We start from the raw sequence: 8,571 nt of genomic DNA, 5'->3' as shown, positions 1-8,571 counted from the left end.
TTTTGTCGTTAGAACTATTAATTTATATTTTATTACAGCTTCCAAAACCATGTTATATTTTGGTTTTAACAGTAGTTGATTCTAATATTAATCTTGTTTAGAAAACAGTTTTCATTCATTTTGTATTTCATACTTGTGGCTAATGCCTTGTTTATTAGCCTTCATTTATTTTAATAATGGGATGTGTAAATACTTATATAGACTTTATATCCTCGTTTCCCCTTCCTCTCATGTATTTTAGTTATTTCCAGTGGTATAATGTAACCAAAACACCTTTGCTAATGTAACACCTCGAGCAGCGTCATCGTAACGTAGTGTAGGAACAAAGAGTTTTCTTCAGAAGGGAAACTCCAGCAGAGGGAATGTGTTGATAACAAAGGCAAAGAATCACCTTTTTACCCCGTGACAGAAGCAGTGGGTACAGCCCAGAGAACTGGGTTATTTGAAACATAAGCCCTAATCCAACAAAGGTGCCATACTCTGAATTTTGCCGGTGCTCTCGGTGGCTGTAGGTGCGACGCAGAACGGGGAGCGCGTAACCCAGGCCTTGCTGTATCCGCCTCAAATATTCAGGTTTTAAATTTGCTACGTTATACTTGAACTCGCCGAAGATAGATAAGCAGGGGTTTTATATTAAGAGCCCCTGAGCTCCTCCTCGTAGCCCAAAGCCTTTTAGGAAAGCCCCGGGCTGCCGGTGTGTGTCGTTAGCAACGAGCTGCCAGGGCGGGGAGCATTTGGTGGCATCATTTGTGCCGGGTGAGGGTTTTTCTAGGCTCTTCACCCAGGTATTACAAGGTGGGCTGGGGTGGCCCGGCTGCCATCACACCTACAGGGAACTGGAAACTGCTCTGAGTGTGTGTGTGGACACAACCAGAGCGTATGTTTAAAGAATTCTGCACATGTAAAGAATTCTGTGCCTTTTCTCCATCATTTAACTGCTTGTGTATTATTATTTGACAAGTGCACCAAGTGCTTATAGCTCCCAAGGAGGCCTAGCAGTGCATTTCTGTGTTCTGTAAGATCCTTTGGCTTACACTGCAAATAAAGCAGCTTTTAAGCAAGCTCTGCATTTTGATAGTTTTCTTTTAGATACAAGATTTTGTGTGTGTGTAGTGGGTCTGGTTGGGATGGAGTTTTGGATGTATAGTCTGTGTAGACAGGGTGAGTCTGCATCGAGCAGGGAAAAATATTCCTCTCTTACAATTTTATTCTTAGTGTAGTGAGAGAGTATTCTATTGTGTGTGTTAATGAAAGAGACAAACGCATTTATCTTTCCTCCAAGTGCTAACGGGTCGTTAACACCACTTGTGTTACAGTCACCATAGATCAGAACCTGGTCTCAGAGGAAAGGAGCTTTACCTTTTGCTCTTCCTTTTTACCATTTCTCCGCTATCTTCTGCTCCTCAGAGGATCAGGTCATTTAGGAGAATTTCCCTTCCCTCCTTCTTGCATTTAATTTGATTTCTTTGACACTTGTGCGGTCACTGCTGCGCTGTCCTGGTGCGACAGAAGCTTGTGAGCTGTCTGTCTCTTCAGCCAAACCAGTTGTCCCCCTGGTGACGCAACCGTTTTCTCACTTGTCCAACTTGCTCCACTGTGTGGTTTCTTGGGCTCGGTCACGCCCCCTTTGAAGCCAAGACTAAAACTCTGTTGACGTTCAGGAGCAGAGTGGGGGCAGCTGTGAAACCACCGTTCTCTGTGCCGCGCTGCTTGGCCCTGGGCGGGAGGTGCGCGGTTGGGTGGTGGTTGGTTACCTGCTCCACAACCAGACTGGTCGGTGATGGTCTGATCTGAGATTTTTCGCTCTCAGACATGGTTTCAGTCAGTATTGGTGTGGGGAGAGCACAGGTTTTCCAAGGTACAGACCAGGCAGGGGTGACACGGGCACAACAGCGACCAGGATGGGCATTTCCCTGGTGCTGGTGGCTCTGAGGAAGAGACCTGAACCGCAGTTCCCTGCATCCCCAGTGTCGTTCTGCCGGGGTCGTTACCTCCATCTAATCCATCTGGAACCATCCATCTAATCCATTTGGAACAAATGAACTCCTCACTGAAGCAAGGCCTTGGAGCTCGGGTGCCCCCTGAGGGACCTGGGGACAGGAAGAGTCTCTGTCTCCCCTCCCTCCCTGTCGGACACATGGATAACCGTGGCTCGAACTCAGGAGATATCCCTGTCACGTTGCCATGGGGCCACCGCGTCGCAGTGGAGCTCAGCTTCCATCTCACTGTCACCTTCACAAGTACCATCCCAGGAGAGAGAACTTCTCTATGTGTTCCGTGACATTTAGAGCTGGGAATAAAGTACAACTAACAAAAAAAAAGAGTGAGATTTTAATACTAGGATGAATCTTGACGCTTTATCAACTTCAGCACAAACTGTTGATCATTTAATTTCAAATAATTTCCTTCCAGCTGCTTCAAGAAGAGATTCCTCTCTTAAGAGTCAGGTACCTGTAGCCATAAGGGAGCCAACTTTCAGAGAGTGTTTTTCTCCTCCATCAGATCTAGTCAAGTTTGATGCTAATCAATAGCCATTACATGCCCATCCTGGGGTGGGGTGGCCCAGGGACATCCCTTGTCCCCACGGAGGCTGGAAACATTCCCACTTTGTCCTCTTGTATCTGCACTGGGCTACAGCCTCCCCTTGGCACGGGAGAAGGGATGGCGAGTTGTGCTTCAGAAGGAAGATGTTTGGAAATTTTGCTTTCATTCTGGATCAGAATAAAATACAAACTGTCAACACTTCCCTTTGAAACGAAAACAAAAATTGAGACATAACACCAGAACGAGAATCGACATTTAAGATTAACAAAGCACTTGGTTAGTGTTCTCTTTTGAGGTAAAATATTTTGTTTTGACTTTTACATGTCTATAAATGCACCATAATTGCTCATGTTATTTTGTGAAAACAATTACATAGTCCAAAAACGTACACCACTGTCTTCGAGCTAAAATATTTCGGTCGTACTGAAAGAGTTGATGTTGAAATGACACGGCCCTTTTTTTAAAGAATAAGGTGTCATCAGTTGAGCTGTTCCTGCAGAAGATGCTTTCCTGAATCTTTCAGAAAGAGGTTCATTCCCTGCTGGGGTGGCTGGAACCGCGCAAAGCAGAAGCCTTCTTGGGGTACACACCCTTAAAAAAAGATCTGAAGGACGACTGGTGTTGAATGGTGGCTTCCCCACACCTGAGGGGAAAAAAACAAGCCTGGTTTTAACGTGAAGGATCTTGCAGTTTGCAGAGGAGCCTACCAGAAGCTTTGGGTGCGGGGGGTGTACTGGGAGGAAGGGCTGGGAAAGGAACGGGCACGGGTTTGCCGTGGGCTCACGGAATAACGTGAGGAAATACGTGGGGAGCCGTGTGTTAGCGCGGGGGTTGGTGGCCAACGTCGGGAAAGCCTAGAACACTTGTCACATCGAACCCTTCTTTCTTTCCTTAATCCCACTCTGAGTCACTCTTTCCAAATAAAACCCAAACTCCCACAAATGCTGTTTTTCTGTTTTCAGCCTTTTCTGGGTTTCAGGCACCGCACTCGAGCTGATCTTTCCACACTCTGAAGTCTTCATCTATTAAAAGCCTATTAAAGATGTTTAGTCATTTTGTCAGAGAAGGGCCACGATTCGTCTGGAGGTGGCTGTGATGTACTTTAAAGAAAAAAACAAAAAGCCTTTTCTGTTTTGAATGGTTCAGAGATGCGCAGTTTTTTTGAGTGTCATTTTATTGTACTGTCCTTGAGTTTCTGCAGCTATAAACTAAAAAATAAAGAAATAAAATCCCTACCCTCCTTTTGTAAATCCTTTGATGTGCATCGATGTACAGTATTTTTCTGAAGATCTAAGTGGATCTTGAAACATAGGACTGTTCTCATTTACTTTTTGTTCTCACTATTTGGATTCTGCTGCCTCTCACTCGATGGTATCGTATTGAATCGCTACAGATTCTTTCCAAGCACACTAATCAATCTGGGGTCAAACTGAGCTGAAATACCTTACAAATTGTTGTCACACATCAAGGAATGGAATTGCTCTAAGTCGGGTTAGGTCAGGGATCTCTAGATACCTCATTTAAGCTTCATTATTTGAAAGCAAAAGTATCTGCTGGTCCTACATCCTCCATCATCGTCATCAGCGTCGGGCCTATTGAGCTGAGCCCGGGGCTTGGACAGTCTATAAATCTGTGGAAACTTCCAAAAGTCTTGTAGTTCTAACCAAAATGCTGAAATATAACTGGGGTGTTATTTCTGTGCCTTCCTTCAGTGCTGCTGAATATGAACCCAAGTCTCACCAACGCTCAGTCGGAGCTTAGTTGACTGTAAGAGCAAGGAGGAAAAGAGAGATTTGTCCAAGTGTCAGGCAGATTTGTCCAAGTCAGGCAGAACTGGACTCAGGTTGCAGGTGGGACCTGGGCCTGCTCTCTGAAAACTCTCAGAAAATATGTTTTGCAGAAGCTTAAAAGAAATCTCAAGTGTAAATCTAAACTAGGCTTTGTGTAAGTTTAGTGCAAGAAGAAAACCAAACAATTTCTCACCACTGTTTTGTTCAATGTTTAGAAGCACCACATCTCCTTCCCTCTGCACGGCGATTGGTTTTCATTGTTGATTCTCAGTAAATCCCCCCCGAGCAGCTTTGGGAACTGCCAGAGAATGAAATCCTACTCTGGGTGTGTGGTTTTATCACCAGGTGTGCCAAATACCTTACAAAAAAAAAAAAAAAAAAAAAAAAAAAATAAATACCACTTTTTCATAGCTATTGCTTCTCTATCTAGGAGCAGGGCTTAAAATATGTAGTAAAATACCAGACCAATGCTTCCCTGTGGATAAGATGTGATACTTCTGCCAGAACCTAAAAAAAAAAAAAAAAAAAAAAGAAAAAGAGTAATTATCATTTCTGTTCCATTAATGAAGAAACACAGGCACGATTGCCAAACTCGTTTGCTTGAGATCACACAACAAATCAATTATGAAAATTCCTGCAAGTTTTTTGTTTCTATTCTAGGGTTATATTTAAATGTTTTTCCTTTGCAAATGGAAGGAAGAGGTGATTTGCTCTCAATTGGAATATTTTTCAGGTAGTTCATTAAGGAAATATGGGTTCCCAAACATGCAAACCTCCCCTAAGACAAGCTTCATCCTAAAATGAAATAATTTGAAAGAATTTGAAATAATCTGTGTCACCACACCACAGCTTTTCAAATGGACAATTACGGGCTTTGTTTTGTTGGGTTTGGTGATACCTGTAAATGGAATGGGACAGAGTTTAGGAGGATTGAATTTGCTCTCCTAAGGGTTTTTTTAAGCAGGTTGTGTGACTCTGAGACGTGCACGTTTATGCTGCTCTCAGCTCGTTTCAGCTGGTGGGATTCTTTAAGAGCAATCACGCTGGGAAATGCAGTTCCTGGGGAAGAGCTGAAAATTGAGAGCATGTGAGCTGCTGTGGGAATTATTAGAAAGAGCAAGCTGTGCTGGGGTGTGAGCTGATGGGGTGTTGGGGGGGGAAACGCGGGCAGCTGGGGTATGGAGGTTATTTAAGAGAAGCTCTGCTGCAGGAGAGGTGAGGTCTCTGCTCTTCTGAAGGTAGCAAAGGTAAGCTGGTATTTTGGTGTCTTCCACTGGGCTTTGATTCCTCTTTTCAAATACTAAAGTGGATCTGGACCTGTGATCTGGGTTGTAGTGTCCTTTTCTTTTGTGGGTGCATCTGTGTACAGGCCTCAGTGCTGCTGTTTTCAGCCCAGCACCCACCCCTTGCCTTGAAACCTTCCCCTGTCCTCTCACAAATCTTTTTTCAACACAGCTTTTTCCACGTTTAAGAGAATTTTTCACTCCTATCTTTGGGGAGGATATGGTTAATGCTATAGAGAGTGTGTTAATTGTCTACTTATAAAAGCAAACTAATATAGTTTTGGTTAATAGAGATGTCTAATGCTAGAAGGGTGTGTGTGCTACAGAGGGCTTGAGGCAGGGAGAGCCGTGGCAGCAGAGCTGCAGAGGCAATGGCCAATAATTAAAATTAACATTGTCCATGTCCCTGTGATGAGCAAAGTGGTCAGAAGGAAAAGAGCAGGTAAATTCACCATGGCTTTAATGCTGTCTCATGCACTGGGGTTTGTTGGGTTTGGTTTTGGTGGCTTTTGGGGGTTTGGTTTTTTCCCCCCTAAAAGTTTGGGCAACTCATATCTTCTTTGTTGCTCGTTTGTTTGCTAATAGAGTTAATGATGCTGGCTGGCTGCGAGGGAATCTGTAACACCAGAGACCTGTACAAGACAGTAAAAGTGCCAAGTCCTAAGTATTGTTATTGAGAACTCTCGTGTAATTGATGTCCAGTGAGGAGTGCCATTTTCCTTTTAAGAAGCTGAGAATCGATCCATGGCACAAAACCCCAGACAATTCTCTCGCAAAGCACTTAAAAGTGGTAGCGCTTTAAAGTTGTACTTAAGAAGGCTTCCAGCTATTCGCATTCGGTCAGTGAGAGTCCCAAAATACTTAATCTGAGGTGTCTGTACCTATTCTAAACTTTTTTTATAAGAGAGATGCTTTTCCTAAGGTCTCTATCGTGCCGTGGCACAGGAGTGCAGCAGCTCCACTCTCCTCACACTTAAAGCCATGATCACAACTCAGCTCCCTCCTCCAACACGTGGGCTGCAGGATCCCTGCCTCACCCCACACTTGGCCCTGCAGGGTGTCTCGAACAGCAACATTTGTCCCAAAATGTCAGTTTGTTAAATCCATGTTGCTGCTTTTCCCTCCTCCTGCTTGACCAGGCAGAGGCACAGAGACTCGTGGAGGTTCATTCGCTCCCCTCTGCCCAGCCACAGCCTTCACGAAAAACCCAGAATTTTCCTTGTAAGGGCTGCTCATTTTAACAAAAATTTTCACAATAGTACAAAACAGGGACTTGGTACAACGCACCTGTAAATATGAAGCCTTAAATATCCCGATTAGCTTTGTGTAGTCCTCCAAGGGTCAAAGAGATCTGAAAGGTTCTTGATTTTTAGAAGCCGTACAACTATTAAGTATAAATTGGGGGTTTGGTATGATGCAGTTGCCAGCGGAGGTGTGTTACATGCACACCTTGGGGATTGTTTCCCACATGATAAAATCAACGCAAGGGGTGCAGGAAGGTTCCTGCAGCATGGGAACGCTTGCTGGGGGTGCCAAGTTCATCTCTCAGCCGTTGACAAACCAGGTCATTTTGCTCTGATGTTAGCAGCACTTCTAAGAAACGTGGCCATGCCAGAGGTTTAATTTGTCAAGGTGGCACCTGGGAGAGTGGAGAAGTTCATACAGCCACTGGCGTTGTGATCTTCTCAGGGATTCCTCTGAGATGCTATGGCAGACTCTGTGTTTCTGCTGTAGGCAACCGATCTGCTCTTGCTTGTGGCCAGCCCCTTCTCTGCTGGGCCAGCTCTGGTCTGGGGATGTGCCCACGGGGGAGGACGGACACCTCTGCACACATGGCTGTGACCTTGGGAAGGCCTCAGGAGGAGGCTGGGACGCCATCCAGGTCTATATCAGGATTCTACCTAATAGTGAACCACCGCAAGATGTGCCAGCTCACATATGCCTAGAATAACAGTTGGCATCGATATTTGGCTACCTTATTTACAACTTCTTTTTGTCTGTGTGTGTTAAATTAGCATTTCCCTTTCCTTCCAGGAACAGCCACCTCATGTCCCTTCATCCTACTGAAACGTGGATGAGCCCATACATGGCTGGTTGGAGCCCCTGGCCTTGTCTCTGGGTTTCTCTGCTGGGAGCAGCCTTGCCTGGGGACCTCCTCCAGAGGGGAGTGAGGGATCTTCACCAGGGAGCAGAGCAATAAGATGAAAGGTAATGGTTTTACACTGAAAGAGGGGAGATTTAGATTAGATATCGGGAAGAAACTCTTTGCTGTGAGGGTGGTGAGAGCCTGGCCCAGGTTGCCCAGAGAAGCTGTGGCTGCCCCATCCCTGGAGGGGTTCAAGGCCAGGTTGGGGGGGGCTTGGAGCAACCTGGTCTGGTGGGAGGTGTCCCTGCCCAGGGCAGGGGGTTGGAACTGGATGATCTTTAAGGTCCATTTCAACTCTGACCGTTCTACAACTTCACCTCCCCTCGGCTGGAGCTGTGGTGAGAGAAGGGACCATCCCCAGGAGCACAGGTAGCGTGGGCCGGGGGGGAGAGCCCCGTGTGGGGATTAAAGGTGCCCAGAAGGATGGCAGAGGCAGGTAGAGCGAAGAAGGGGGAAGATGGCTCCTCCTTGAGGATAAAAAGAGGGGTGGCTGGCATATCTATGCAGATATTAAATGCGAGGGTGGAGGAGAACCGTCGCCCTCAGCCTGAGGGGGGAGGAGGGCGCCCAAGCTCCCTGAGGGGCCGGGGCGGGGCGGCCCCGCCAGTCAGGCGGCAGCTCGGCGTTCCCATCCCCTTCCCCGAGGATCTGCCCGGCGAAGCCGGCGTGAGGCGGGCGGGAGCCCCCGGCCGGAGGAGAAGGAGAGCTGAGGCGGGCGGTGAGCCCTGAAGGAGCCGGTGCCAGAACTGCCCGCCCGCCCGGTCGGTCGGTGTGAGCCGCTCCGCCGCCGCCTCCCTCAGCACCGCCC

Source organism: Calidris pugnax, unplaced genomic scaffold (assembly GCF_001431845.1).
Source record: "Calidris pugnax isolate Ruff unplaced genomic scaffold, ASM143184v1 scaffold81, whole genome shotgun sequence".
Lineage (NCBI taxonomy): Eukaryota > Metazoa > Chordata > Aves > Charadriiformes > Scolopacidae > Calidris > Calidris pugnax.
The sequence above is the reverse complement of the archived record's forward strand: the minus strand, read 5'-3'. Positions refer to the sequence as shown.